The 15238-nt window shown below is 53.2% G+C and overlaps 1 protein-coding gene across 14 annotated transcripts in view; it reads left to right on the forward strand.

The window, feature by feature from the left end:
• Positions 1–15238, forward strand: part of MEF2D (myocyte enhancer factor 2D) — a 46996-nt gene that overhangs the window by 1075 nt on the left and 30683 nt on the right. For 7 of the 14 annotated variants that reach the window (XM_015884405.2, XM_015884402.2, XM_032449181.1 and 4 more), the window contains exons 2-3: positions 6308–6381; positions 12064–12109. The exons of 1 other annotated variant lie outside the window; for it this stretch is intronic. The gene's annotated coding sequence lies outside the window, so the exon portion shown is untranslated. Of the gene's footprint in view, positions 1–534; positions 623–6307; positions 6382–12063; positions 12110–15238 lie in introns of those variants that run through there. 6 more of the 14 variants (XM_015884393.2, XM_015884399.2, XM_015884395.2 and 3 more) reach the window with 6 other exon arrangements.

A 15238-nucleotide genomic window follows, 5' to 3' on the forward strand; every position in this document is an offset into this window, starting at 1 on the left:
GGGGGGGGGGGTTGATTGGCAAGAGCAGCTTTAGGGTGAAGCGAGCGGTGCCTTGGCCGGCTGCCTCTATGGGGCTGACAGCTGCGATTGTTTGTTCCCTCGGCCCCTCCTGGGGGGGTTGGGGGTGGTGAGGGGGGGTCCCACATCTCCTCCGCCGTTGGAGTCCGGTCGGTGCCCCCGGCTCTGAGCGCTGCGTGGTTCGGGGGCGGCCCGAGGTGGCCGCTGTCCGATCTTCTTCTTCCCTTCCCCAGCTCGTTCATCGGCTCCGTTCTTGCGTTTTATTTCGTGTTTCGTTTTATTATTGCGTTTTACATTTTCACCTCGCGCAGCCAGCGCTTCCCTCCTCATCCTTTCCCCACTGCTCCGAGGGGGGCCCTTCCTCCCTCCTTCTTCTTCCTCCCTTCCTCCCTTTTCCTCCCGGTTGCTGCCAATCCCCGCAGCCCCCTCCCTCCTGGCCAGCCCTATAGCTTCCCCCCCCCCTCTTTTCCCCCCAATCAACCCTCGTGGCTTTTTCATGCTGCCCATTCTCTGCCACCCAAGGGACGGGGCTGTCCCACCCCCAGCACGTTGCCACCCTCCCTTCTCCCCCTCCTCCAAACGATGAGCAGCACTTCGGGTGCAGGTAAGCTCAATATTCCCTTCCCTGCTACCCATAGGGTTACCCTGGGGAACAACCCCTTCCCTTCCAACCTCCATTGGGGGCTTATGAAGGTCACAGACCTTTGGAAGCTCCTGGCTTTTCTCCCTCCCCTCCCTTTGCCCTTCAGCTCTTTGCAGTTGTCGTGCTGTCTTTGGGGTTGAGGCATCCCACACTTGTGCTGGGCTTCAAGCAGGTGCTGTATGTCCCCAGGGTGGCTTTGCTTTAGGGAACACAGGGGCTCCAATTTCGATGGCACCGTCGGCACGGGGCAGAGGGACGCAGTGATTGAGTATATGGGGGTGAGATATATGGGGGTGAGATATATGGGGTGAGATATATGGGGGTGAGGTATATAGGGGTGAGATATATGGGGTATGGCACTCGTGGCTTCTGCCCTATGGATCTCGGTCAGACTTGGGTTCTTATTGAGCTGGGCTTTGTCACTGTGTGACCTTGGTGTCCCAATGCCAGTTATGGTGGTGCTGTGATGTGGCCTAATGTGGGCTTTGCTAATTGGGGTCTGATTCTCATTTACTCCCCAACCCATTTTATCTTGCAACTCCGACGATGTAAAGGAGCCTAAATATGGTCATAAAGCACAACCACACCGAGGTCCCTCTGTGTTGCTGGGGCCGTGGAAAAGCATCTTTGTGCAAAGGAGAACAAAGCCCTGAAGTGTGGATGGGGAGCAAGAGTGTGACCTGGCATCCACAGCCAGCTCAGTGCACAGGGTATATATATGGCACATAGGGATAATAACACTCCTGGGGGCTGTAGGATGATATGGGGACAGCTATGCCACCCCTATGGCCCTTTGCAATGTATTTAAACCTGCAAGCATGCAGCAATGGGAAGTTTGCTCCTTGTTATGGGTGGCATTGGACCTGATGCACGACGCCACCCATGTCCCATAGTTTAGCTGTGATTTATGCTGCATTGCATGGAAGGGGCTGTTTGCTGCTTACCCCTAAACGAGGCACATAACGATGCCATGCAGCACATCAAGGCGTCCCTTAAACCCTTAAACCCTTAAACCCCCACCATATAAAATGCATTGAGCTGACGTGGGTGCCCTGAGTGCACAAGCTGTGCTGGACTTCCCTAAAGCTAAAAATACCCCCATGTCTCACCCCAGCACTGTCCCATCTGTGGGTTCTCCAGCCTATGGGGCTCTGTGGCTGTTTTATAGTCCCTATGGGGCTGAGCTGGTGATGGGGTGGTAGGTGATGACCCTACATTGCAGTGCATGGCTGCAATGAGTCACTGCAGGGCAATGGTGATGACTGGGTGCCATAGGGGTGGGCACCCTATACCCCTTTATTTCCCTGCTTCATATTGGGGTTCAACCCCTCATACCCCCCAGTTTTACACTCTCTTTTGCTGCTCCTCATCTTTCCTTCCCTCTTATCCCCCCCAACCCCAACACTTTCTCATTAGCAAAACATTTAATCATTGGGTTTGATCAGAACTCAGGCAGCTCCGGAAAGACCTCGAGGTTCTCCCTGCACCTCGGTTGAGCAGCAGTTTGCTTTTGCTTTCAAGATGGATCAAACCTCCTGCCTGCCGGCAACCGCTGCCTTCTCAGAGCTGTCGCTTTTCATCTCATGCATTGCCTCTGTTTGCTCGTGCTTTTTCTCTCCTTGCTCCTGCTTTTGCTCCCCACCACGTTAAATAAGGGGTATGGGAGCAACGCAACGCTTCGGCACCGAAAAGAGTGGGGTGAAGGTTTGCAACGCTCATAGGAAAGCAGGGATTTGCTCCGCAGCTTTGCTTTCTCTTTGCAAAGATGTGGGGACATTGAGGGGTTTGCATGGGGGAAAAAACTCATCCCATTTTGCACCTATTCCATAGGGATCTATGGGGGTCTGTGTGCCCCCGTGCACAGCTCAGCTGTGTGTTGAGCAGTGCACGTGTTCTCATTGCAACATGCAATGAAGTGCTGGTTTTCCTCGAGCTCCTTGGTGTTATAGAGCACAGCACCCGTGTTCCCAGCTCTCTTTGCTATCATTGAGCAGTGCTCGCTTTGGGTTGCAGGGCAGCGTTGGGTTCTGCTCAGCTGCTTAGAGCTGGGTGTGTTGTAAGGGGCAATAAGGATCAATAGGGGCAGAGTGGAACAGTAGGGATAGTAATAAGGATCAATAGGAGCGGAGTGGGGTAGTAGGGATAGGAAGGGTTAATGGGGCAGAGTGGGGCAATAGGAGCAATAATGATCAATAGGGGTAGAGTGGGGCAATAGAAGCAATAAGGATCAATAGGGGCAGAGTGGGGCAATAGGAGCAATAAGGATCAATAGGGGTAGAGTGGGGCAATAGGAGCAATAAGAACAGTGGGGACAGAGAGGAGCAATAGGGGCAGAGTGGGTCAGTGGGGCAATAGGGATCAATAGGGAGCAATAGGGATCAATAGGGCAGAGTGGGGTGATCAGGGGCAGTAGGTGCAGTTATCTATTCCCGTTGGGCTCACAAATAATGGGGATGATTTGGGGTCGTGGTTGGAACCTCCAGCTTCAGGTTGGCCTTATCCTGCCCTGGGATACAGCAGAGCTTCATAGGGAGGGATTCCTGCCCTTGAGAAAACTGTGTTGGAAGAGAGTTGATTCGGATAACAAGGGACTGGCCCATGCTGGGTGCTTGAATATCTTGCTCTGCTTTGCTGATGTGCAGCAGTGGATCCAAATTTGGCCTCACCTGCTCCAGGTTCTGCCTTTGGACAATGCAATGAATGCATGGGGCTGCAGGGACTGAGCTTGCTCCCCCCCATGCACTGCATCTCTTGCTCACTTATTCCAATATACCCCAATATACCAATATACAGAACGCAGCCGGGAGCTGCTCTCCGAGCCTTTGCTTTTTGCTAAAATAGAAGCAGAACAAATGGTCGGAGCGAGATCCTGGTTGTGAAGGCAGCCAAGGCTTTTCCTGCAGCAGCTGGTGGCTGGTATGCTGCTTCTTGCTCCCTTCAGCAAAGCTTCTTGATAGAGCTGGCATTTTACTGCAAGGGGGGGGGAGAGAAGCATCTGTCTTTAGGGCGGTGTTGGTGCTTGGCATGCACTCCATGCTTGCTGCACACCAGGCTTTGTATGGTGGGGATGCTGAGGTCACCCCGATGCTCCCCCCCCACCTTCCCATCCCCATTCCCAGTCATTGTGTTGGGTTTTCTCGGCATTGGTTGAGAATCGGTTGAGCAGGGTGGATCAATGGGGGCAATAAGGAGCAGTAGGGGTAGTTAGGATCAGTAGGGGGCAGTAAGGATCAGTAGGGGTAGAGTGGGGCAATAGGAGCAATAAGGATCAATAGGGTAGAGTGGGGCGTGGACGCAATAAGGATAAATAGGGGTATAAACTAGATAAAAAAGAGTGGGGCAATAGGAGCAATAGGATCAATAGGGCAGAGTGGGGCAGTAGGAGCAATAAGGATCAATAGGGGTAGAGTGGGGCAGTAGGAGCAATAAGGATCAATAGGGGCAGAGTGGGGCAATAGGAGCAATAAGGATCAATAGGGGCAGAGTGGGGCAATAAGGATCAATAGGGGTAGAGTGGGGCAATAGGAGCAATAAGGATCAATAGGGGCGGAGTGGGGCAATAGAAGCAATAAGGATCAATAGGGGCAGAGTGGGGCAATAGGAGCAATAAGGATCAATAGGGGCAGAGTGGGGCAATAGGAGCAATAAGGATCAATAGGGGCAGAGTGGGGCAATAAGGATCAATAGGGGCAGAGTGGGGCAATAGGAGCAATAAGGATCAATAGGGGTAGACTTTGGTCTTTGGGGTCTTTAGGGCTTTCTGGCTCCCCTTGGGACTTGCTTATAGGTCACAGCCCATCTTATTTTGATTGGTGTGACGTTTTTGGCTATCTCATATCACTGTGGGTTGGGAAGGGGTGCAGGAAGGGAGCTGGTTTGTCATGCACGACGGTGGGATTTGCTTCATTCCTATGCAACAGCAGCAATTGGAGCTCCAGCATCAACCCAACACCCTCCAATTCACCCCCACCAACCCAGGGGGTCCTTGGAACCAGAGGTGGGAGCACCCATGAGCATCCCAGGGAGCAGCAGGCCATGAATCCCACCCTAAATCCCATTGGGATGAGATCCCACCTGCAACCCCAATATTGGCAGAGCAATGTGAGCACAGCAAACCCCATGGGTTGGAAGGACCTCATCACCCTGATGGAGCCTGGGTGCTGCTTTGGGTGCTGCTTGTGTCTTATTTATCCCTTCCATAGGTCCCCAATGAGGCTCGTCTGTGTTTTCAGCCCCCTTCTCCCAACCATTCTCACACTCAAGTCTGTAATGCTGAAATTATGGCATCGCCGTGTGTTTCCCTGGCAACTTGCAGGGATGTATTTAAAAAAGAAGGGGAGGAAAAAAATATATATATAAAAAAGAAAGGCCCAGGAGCCTTGTGAGGATTATGACTTCACTGAGGGATCAGGCTGGAGGGGAATCTGGGTCAGGCTGCTCTTCCCATCCCCTGTCATTTCTATGGCCATAGCAGGGCACAGCCACCCATGGGTGCCCCCAGTCAGCACCTTAGGGTGCTGTGATCTATAGGCATGAGTTCAGCTGCCCCCATCCATGCAGTAGCAGAGCAGCTGGGGGTCAATATGGCTGCAGCCCCCCCTAACCCCATCCACTTTTCCATCTCAAGCCCCATTGCAAAGCACTCATTGCCTTCCAAAGCTGCTCTCCCTATCCCCATCCACCCCCCTTATCCCCCCCCAGCTCTTTGTGCATTTCGAGTTTTCTCTCTCATCCCCCAAAATAAACAGGAGTGTGGTGGGGTGGGTTCTTTTCTTTTTTTTCCCTCTTTTTCCACACCCCCAGAGCCGCTGTTGCTGGTGGCAGGAAGCCCAGACTCCGTAGGAACTCAGAAATGCTGCAGCTCCAAGCCCTGGCTGCCCTCTTGCTTTCGCAATCTTGGGGAAGGGGTGGGGGGGGAATAAAATGGGAGGGGATGTATTCAATATATACATACATATATATTATGTATTAAAGACTTCTAGGCTTTCTCACCAGTGGGGACGTGCAGGTGGAGATTTCTTCTGTAAGTTCCTCCATTTTTAGGGCTGTGCTGGAAGGGGGGGGGGCAATGGGTTGGGGGGGGGGCTGCATTGATCCCCATTGAGGCCAAGGGAGGGTTCAGCTCAAGTGATGCCGAGCTCCAAATCACCACCATGAGATCTCAGAGCTGGGATGGATACAGCATCCCAATGATGGATGGGATCTCATGGGCAGGACCAAGGGATGTATTTTTCTTTCTCATTTTATAGCTGGTTTTCTCAAGACTTTTGGGGCAGGGAGGGGACGGGGGCCGTGTCTCTGTAAGATCTGATAAGGGTGAGATGCCTGCAAAGAGAATTCCTCGCAGATCATTTATTTATACCTCCGCCTGCGTCACTGGTAAACATCTGGATTCGCTCCAGACATCTTCATCTGCTCCATTCTATGGGCTCCAATGTGGATCTTGGTCACATCCCCTTATGGATGTATTGCTTTGGCTGTAGTTTGGGGTGGGTTTTTGGGGTACCTGGGGTTCAACACCACTCTGGGCTGAACATTGAGCAGCAGAAGGGTCTTATAGCATATGGATATAGTGGGAGGGGGGTTAAAAACCCTGCAGCTAGCAAAAGGAAAGAGCAGCCCCAACCGTGTTGCTTTCTGTTTTAGACCGGAGCCGTTTTGCTTTTTTGGATGGAGCAGCATCCCGACCTTTCTGCACGCGCTGCGCCGAGCTCTGCGAGGTGAGGGGCTGACTCTGTGTTTGCATTAAGGCCCAGGTTAATCTTATTCAATTACTTGGCCCCTAAAATGGGAGCTGAGGAACTTTGGTGTAAGAGCAGCACTCGGGAGCAGAGCATCGCTCTGCAGCTGGGATGCAGATGGAGGGGTAAAGGCGGCTGCTGCGCCCGCAGCCTTCATCTCTTTGAAAGTGCATTTTGCTAATCCTTCATTAGGTTCTCATTGTGAGCTCGTTATCCTGTTAGGGCTCAGGGTTGTTGCAGGCATTTGGCCCAGCTCTGCGTCGTCGGTGCCCCAGGTCTTGTTGCGGGGTGGTTGCAAGAAGCAAAGCGAAGCCTTGCACACCCATGTGTGTGTGTGTGCAGACCAGAGCTCGGAGATAGCTCAGCTTTATCTGGTTGCATATAAAAACCATTGTGGCCAGTGAGAGGGAAGGGGTTCCTGGCTTCCCCCTCTAAATAAATGTTTGGTGGGGTTATTTTTGCCCTTTTAATTCTCTTTTTTGCTGTGGAATGTGGATTTGGGGGCTGGATTTTGCTGCTTTCCTCCTGCCCTCTGCTATGGGAGGTGCTGGGCTGTGTGTCCTTGGCCCCTTCTGACTCTCAGCTGATAAAAAATGAGCCTAAGAATGCAAAAAAGCCTCAATGTGGCTGTGCTGCATTTGTGCCTTTGTGCTGTGCTGCAGCAGTTTGACCTGATGCCCTGTAGCAGCCCTGCAAGAAGGAGGTGGGTGGCTTTGCTGAAGGAGATGGGGCTGGGAAAGCAATGCCATTTCCAGGTGGATACGCAGCATGTTGCAGCCCTTCTGTGTGCTGTAATGCATGGAGATGGGAGATGGGAAACCTTCTGCTTCGGTGGAGTTCTGTTCTCATGGAGCTGCAGTTTCCATGCAGGGGAACAACAGGATTGCATCCCCCACCAGATAGAAAAGAATGCAACGTGAGCAGGAGCAGAAGGAAGGGGCCAAGCACAGAGAACTCAAAGCCAAAAGAGTTATTATTAAGAGACCAAAAATCCCTTTTATTGACCCAAAGAGACGACCGTGGAGCAAAATCCCCTCCGAAAAGACGTTCCCCTTCTATCTTAAATCCGAACGTGGTCGTTATTATTTTTGCTTTTAAGCAGCCAGGACCTCGAAGTTCATGTTTTGGGGGGGGGGGGGGAAAGCTGCGGCCCCATTGAGCCCAAATGACTGAGACCTGCTTTCTGCCCACAAAATCCCCCTCCTCCTCCAAAATCTCTGCGTGGGCGCAGTGACGGCAGAGCTCAGATCCCTGCAGGAGGAAGGAGTGGGGTTGGGGGTTGGGGGTGGGGGGGATGTGGGAGCCATGGATGTGGAATGGGAAGAGATGGAGGTGACAAAGCTTTGGGGTGGGATCCATCTGTGTCCTGTGGAGTCAATGGGGGGTCCTTGCATCCCTGCTGTATCCTGGGGCTTGGGGTTGGGAATGCAGTGTTGCATCTGGGGTGGTTTTAGAGCTCAGGCCTGGAATTTTAGGGTTGGGATCTGTATTTCTGCCTCTGGGCACCTCAGGGCTGATGTTCATCTCATAGTGGGGCCAGCTTGTACCTTGGTCCCCAGTTACCCCCCCTTGCTCCCAGTTGCTTTGCTTGGGGGAAGCACAGATTTTGCAGCACCAGCGTTCTGATTGCACACCCACCATGCAGCCATTCAGGTTTGTAAAGTACTGGGGGAGGTGGGCACAAAGCAGCCCCCCCCCAATGCATCCTGCCCTATTTATCAGGCTGACCGTGTTTCTTTGGTCTCCATAGAGCCACTATGGGGGTCGGGTGGGGGCTATGGGCAGACATGGGGGGTGCTGAGAGCTGCTGACTCAGGCAGCACAGTGAGGGACCCATGCATTGCTCCTTGTTATCACTGTTGTCTCCTGTCCTGCTGGACCTCTGTGCCCAGTGGCCGTGGAGTTTGGACTGGGTGCTGGTGGGTGCAGGGTCAATGGGTGCTCGGCCAAGATGCACGTGGCCAGTTGTGTGCTGGGAAGGGCTGAGTGCTTGCCCTGAGCCAGGCAAATCCATACAGAACCTCGAGGTTTGCTCAGTCAACCAGGAAGGGTTTTGTTCCCATATGGGAGAGCATGGAGTTGATGCTTTTCTTCACCTGCACCAGGCATCTGCTTGGCAATTCATGCACCATGTGTGTAGATATGGTGCTGCCCAGCACCCATTGCTGCCCTGGGGGTTCCTCAGCCTTGCAATGCTGCCATGATGTGAGTTCCAAATGAGTCTGGGAAACGAAGCTTCAGTGCTGCAATGCAATGGGGGCACCCGATGCTCTGCTTGGCATCCAAAGCCAAGGGAGCTGGGTGCTGAGATGGGTGCCAGCAGGTGGCAATGTGACCAGAGGCATCATAGAGCAAACACTGGGTGCTGCAGGCATCCCTGTTTTAGCACATGGGCAGGAGCCCATTTGGTTTCTCCATCAAGCAAACCCCAAATGGGTTTGGGGTTCATTTCAATCTGGCTCAGCAGCATGGGGCTGTGCTGAGCTATGCCTATGGCTGTGCTGAGTACTATGCACATAGAAGCCATGCCCAGGGACAGGAGTGCTGTGACCCACCATTGCCCATCCCTCATCCCACTCTTGCCCCTTGATCCCATTGAGACGTGATGCTTTGATACCAGCCCTATGCCCTCAACCCACCCCCACGTCCACCCAGCTGCAGGTTTCGCTTCTTCATCTCCAGCACCAAAGGGGGAACTTGGCCAACGAGAGCGAAACTCAGCGGCTGCAACGGTTGCACCCTCACGCAGCCCCCGTCAGCCCTCCATGTGCCCTGGGGCCTCGGGGGGACCCACAGCTCCCACTGCCCCCTGTGCCCTTTTGGCTTCTCCCTTCCCATTCTCAGTATGCAAAGGCCAATTAATAACAAGCTCAATGAGCAGAATGAAGTTTCCAATGGTGGTTTGAACTAAAGATCCACCTTAGGAGCCTCTGTTTTATGGGTGGATGGTTTGGGGCCGGCTCTGTTAGCCGTGGTGAGGGATGGTGAAGCGGGGCTCAGCACAGGGGGAAGTTTGGGTTTAGAGCCCAAATGCTTTGTGGCCCCGGACCCGTTGCTAGAGGAAACATGGAAAGGGGAAGGAGGGATTGTGGTTGGGCAGCTCTTCCCCTCTGCAATCTGAGTCTCTGTCTTGGCCCCTGGCACTGACTGTGCCCCCACCCCCCCCTAATAATGCCCCCACATTGGCATGGCCTGATGGTGACCCAGGGGGGCCCAGTGCCATGCACAGATCTCCCTGCAGCCAGGCTTTGCTGCGGAGCTAAGCTCACATCTGCCACTAATTGGCTCTAATGAGGTGGCTGAGCATCTCACAGCCTGCCATGAAGCTGTCCCAGCCACCCAGCTCCATAGGCTAAAGGAGGGGACATGAACTTTGTGCCATGGGGTTGTGCTGCCCACACAGAGCGAAACCACATCTCCAGCTTCCGAACAGGAACAGATTTCTTTTGTCTGCTCAGCGTTTCTTTTTGGGGGGTGAACGCTGGACAAAAAAACCCTTGCTTGCTTTCTCTCTCCTCCTTTTCCTTCCCCTTGTTTTGTTGTGTTCCTTTTCTTTCTCCCCACTTTGATTTGCTCCACGAGAAGGTGATGTCAGCTGCTTTAAATAAGCAGCCGCCGGTGTTATCTCTGCTTATGGCTTTTCTGCACTGGTCCAGGCTTAGCTGGGCAGTGCATGGCTGAATGCTTGGCTGCTGCTGCATGCTTAGGGTGTGAGCCCTGCCCATGCATTCACACATCCTCCACCCTGCTCCCATGTGAGCAGTGACACAGCTTGATGATGCCCTGCATTATGTTGTGACCATGCAGCTTGTAAGCCTTGAAAGCAGAAGCATGGGTTGCATTGCTGCATGCCCCGGATGCACAAAGGGTTGCATTGCTGCATGCCCTGGATGCACAAGGGGTTGCACTGCTGCATGCCCTGGATGCACAAAGGGTTGCACTGCTGCATGCCCTGGATGCACAAGGGGTTGCACTGCTGCATGCCCTGGATGCACAAGGGGTTGCATTGCTGCATGCCCTGGATGCCAAGGGGTTTGCATTGCGCATGCCCTTGGATGCAGGTAAAGAGGTTGCACTGCTGCATGCCCTGGAGCACAAGGGGTTTGCATTGCTGGCATGCCCTGGATGCGCAAAGGGTTGCACTGTTGCAATTGCCCTGGATTGCCACAACGGGCGTTGCACGGCTGCATGCCCTGATGGCACAAACAGGGTTGCACTGCTGCATGCGCTGGATGCACAAGGGTGCAGTGCTGCATGCAACAAGGGTTTGCACTGCTGCATGCCCTGGATTGCACAAGGGTTGCACTGCTGGCATGCCTCTGGATGCACAAGGGTGCAACTGCTGCATGCCGCTGGATGCACAAGGGGTTTGCACTGCTGCTTGCCCTGGATGCACAAGGGTTGCACTGCCTGCATGCCCTGGATGCACAAGGGTTGCAGTGCTGCATGCACAGGGGTTGCACTGCTGCATGCCCTGTGCCACAAGGGGTTGCTATCGGGCGCCGCATTGCCCTGGATGCACAAGGGGGCTGCACTGCTGCCATCCTGATGCCAAGGGGTTGCACTGCTGCAATGCCCTGGATGCACAAGGGGTTGCATGCTGCATGCCTGGATGCCACAGGGCTGCAACTGCTGCATGCCCTGGTGCACAAGGGTTGCACTGCTGGCATGCCATGGATGCACCAAGGCGTTGCACTGTGCTGGCATGCCCTGGATGCACAAAGGGTTGCCACTGCTGGCAATGCCCTGGATGCACAAGGGGCTGCAACTGCTGCATGCCCTGGATGCACAAAGGGTGTGCACTGGCCTTGCATGCCCCTGGATGCACAAGGGGTTGCCTGCCTGGCATCCCTGGGATGCACCAGGGTTGTGCTGACGTGCTCTGGATGCACAAGGGGTTGCACTGCTGCACGCCCTGGATGCACAAGGTGAAGCTCCTGCAGCTTACCTGCCCTGCTCCCTCACTTTGCAGGTCACAGCTCTTTTTTTCATGCAAGGAAATCAAGGGTTGTACTTTATGGGGCTCGTGTTTGACCAGCTCTGGCCACTAAAGCAGGTGCAAAAGGGAGAGTAAAGCTGGAGCTCCCCATCCTTAATGCAGAGCTGGGATGTGCATGAGGCTGATAGAAAGCATGGGATAGATGCACACAGATAGAGGCCTCATCAGGTTCCTTTTGCCCCCAGCCCAGCCATGTGCTCCCTGGTCCAGCTTCATTCAGGCTGAGTTTTGTAATGTCAGGAAGTGAGCTGGCTGTGGGAGGGGAGGCAGTGGGAGCAGAGGCTGCTTTGTGGTCGGAATGGAGGATGCCGGAAAGCTGAGCACAATTCCTCCCTTGGGTGAGGCTGCAGCTCAGCTTGGAGCTGGCACACAGCATCTTTGGGGTCCCTTTCAGTGCCTTGTTTTCCTCTTAGTGGCTTTTCATTGCTAGGATAGGGCTGATAAATGAGAGTCCTGCATGGCTCAGCTTCAAGCTGTGCTGGGGTTGTGCAGGAGCCTTTGCACGTTTGCACTTGGAGCTTCATCCCACCTGCAGTTTCCAAGCTGGGGTTTGAGGCTGCAAAATGCACAGACCCCAACCCTTGGGTCTCTGCTTACCCATAGGCTTCTCCATTTGCTGCCTGCTTCCTTGCAGCTCACGGCCATCCCCTTTTCTTTTGCAGCCTGGTCGATGCTCGGTGGCTGAAGCTGCAGGTGTCTGCATTGCAGGTAGGACCACTCCCAAACCATCCCCATGCACCAGCATGGCCATCCCCAACATCCCAAAGCAGCAAACAAATAGGCACAAAGCAATGGCAAAGCAGGGAAAGCAGGGCAGCCGAGGACAGCTCGTCCCTTAGTACATGAGACCTGTGGCCATAACGCTGTTATTTTGTCCCCTGGAATAAGGACATTGTGGTTCAACGAGGTCTCGGTGCGTTCTCCCCTTTCCTGACCTTCTCTGCCTGTTTATTGCTGTTACAGTAAATGTTTTCATCTCTGCTGTCTGTGTAATGCACTTGTGGTAGGGGCAGAGCCTCGTCCCCTGTTTTATGCGGGATCTTTGGTTTCGTGTAATGGATATTCCTCCTATTGATTTCGATAGAAGATACAGAAGGATCTTAAAAATAATCTGCCCCAAGCTCCTGGATGGAGGAGGGGGCTCTTCTCCCTTCCCTGCCAAGCACTTTGCTGCCTTCTGATGGCTTTTTAGTGCTGGATGAGGGCAGGGCACCGGGTGATCTATTTGAGGATATGGAGATGGGAAGTGATGGTCGTTTCCCTGCAAGGTCAGGAGCAAGGACTTTTGGAGAGCTGTTCTGCTGCCCTGAATCTGGAGCAAGCTCCATAGGCTGCATTGGATCATGGCTCCACTGTATTGCACCAGCGTTGCATCTTGATCAGCTCAATGGGCAGTTTGCTTTCCCAACCTCTTTCTACCCAAGCACATCTGGTCTAGGAGCTCTTCTAAGGGCTGTGACCTTAATTGAATCAACTCCTTCATGTCCTGGAGACAGCCAGTGTCATCTACAGCCTTGCTGGTTAATCACGTGCCCATTACCACGTGCATAAAGCTGCAGGGTCTATGCCAGCCTGCTTTTCTCACTGGGATTTTGCAGCAGAAATCTGCTTTCTCTCCGACAAGGAAAAGACCTGAGGTCACTCTGTCTGCTCCTTGGCCGTCTCGTGCATTGCATCACATTCTTTTTATAATCATCCGACTTTGCATTCCGACACAAAACCTGGGCACGCCGGGATCCCACCGTGTTACACGCACCCGCAGACACAGCCGGGTTGCAGCCAGCCTGTCTCCTTGAAGCCCCAACTCACTCTTTCCACTGGAGAGATAAAATTAGCAGCTGCTTTTTTTTGCTTTTTTTTTGCTTTTTTTTTTCCCTTTTCCCCTCTCTTTGTTTCACCAGAGGAGTCGCTTCAAACCCTGCCAGCCCAACTGGGTTCCCCTTTTCATTGCCCTCCCCCTCTTCTTTTTCCCCCCTATGTGTTTTGTGGTTGTTGAAGACGTGGATGCTTTTCCTCACCCCCCCCCTCCCTTATTATTATTTCTTATTTATTTATTTTTAATTAGTATTTTCCCTTTATCTATTAAAAGCAGGGTTTGAAACCAAACAACACCCTGGATCCTTGAGCATAGGGCCTGATTTAAAACCCTTATCTATTGCAGCCCTCCTATCTACTTTAGCCCTGGTGTTTGGAGGGGGGGTTCCATTGAGCCCCTATTGCTTCAATGCACATTTATGCTGTGACTGTGCCTCCCTTTGTGTCTGTGGTTGGGTTGCAAAGGGGGTCAGCTACACAGGAAGGGGGAAACTGAGGCACAGCAGGGACGTGGTTCAACTGCAGGGTCGGAGAGCTGGGATTTCGTCCTCTTGACATCAAGGAGGCAGCAAACATGCCCAGATCCCAAACATCAAACAAGGATAAAACCCAGGCACCAAGTGTGTGTCGTAGCATCATGGATGCTCTGCATTCTATAGGGCCATTGCTCCTTTGGTCCCCCCACCCTATTTCCACGTGGCTGGTGACCAGTGTCAAACAGTGACCGTCCCATTGCGGCCCTGCAGCAGGATCTGCAAAAGCAAACAGGAAACAGAGCAGGGAGCAGCCCACCTTATTGACTCGCTTGTTTACTGTGGTTCCTCTGAGGTCAGTGTTGGGGTTTTAACACCCTCCTGCTCGTTTCAGAGCAGGGCTCTTTGTTTCCTCCATGCAGATACAGGGGATGGATGTGTGGTGCAGGGATGCTCATGTGCAAGGGTGTGCAGATGCAGGGATGCTGAAGTGCAGGAGTGCCTGAGTTCCTGCAGGGTTTTCAGTGCTCTGAAGCCGGAGCTGCTGTGATCCTCAATGGGGTTAGAGCTGGTAATAGTGCTAGTAATCCCTTTAATATCCACCCCTATGAAAGCTTAGGTGCAAAGCCTGCAGGGAGGAGTGTCTTTTTAGGTATCCATTCCTTCCTTCCCTTGCCATATGCTGTACAAGTGTAATGCCCTCAGAGGAAGGACATGGATGGGGTTAAAGCTGGCAGCGTGGCTGTGCTAATGGGAAACACGCTGCAGTGGCATCGATGTGGCCGCACGGGATGATGAGCAGCACGGGATGGGGTTTGTCCCTTTGGGGCTCAATGCATTTAGGGGTTTTTCAAGCTGTGGGTCCCTGCCTTCTCCTTAGCAAGGGGCTGACACTCTCCTATGGGGTGATGCCTGATTCTTACCATAACCACAGTGCTTTCCTCCCTATCCACACTCCCTTTCCACCCCCATCCATCCCCCCTTTCCACCCCCATCCATCCCCTTTCCCTCCCCAGTAGCCCCACACTGAGTTTTGCCATCAGGTTTTGCTTTTTGCTTTTGCTCTTTGCTGTCAACGGGTTCAAATCTGACAATCCTCCCCGTTTCCATCTGGGCTGGGAGCACAGAATCCATCCCCGAATTCAGCTCCCTCCTTCTCTCCCGTTTTTAATGAGTCAACCTCTCATCTGTCATATTAAACCTCCTCATTACCAGGTATCTAAATTTTGCTCTGACAATAGTGACAGGGGAAGCTGCGATATCATTGCAGCAGCTCACGGCTCCGGGGAGCTGGCAGGTGGTTATTTCATGCCCTGCAGGGAGCCGTGGGGGTGGGCGACAGAGCTGGATAATGGGCTCTTGCTTCCCCTTCATTTAGAAAACTGTACTTAGTGCAAGGGGAGAGAGAAAAAATAAAGACTCATCCCAGCTCTTGGGCTGGTTATGGGTTGGGAGAGGAAGGGGGGGAGGTGAAGTGACCTCGTTATATTGGGATGCTCCCATGCAGGAGATGGGCAGCACTGTGATGGGTGGGTGGGTGTATGGGGTG

The sequence above is a fragment of the Coturnix japonica genome, chromosome 25 (assembly GCF_001577835.2).
Source record: "Coturnix japonica isolate 7356 chromosome 25, Coturnix japonica 2.1, whole genome shotgun sequence".
In the NCBI taxonomy this organism is placed as follows: domain Eukaryota; kingdom Metazoa; phylum Chordata; class Aves; order Galliformes; family Phasianidae; genus Coturnix; species Coturnix japonica.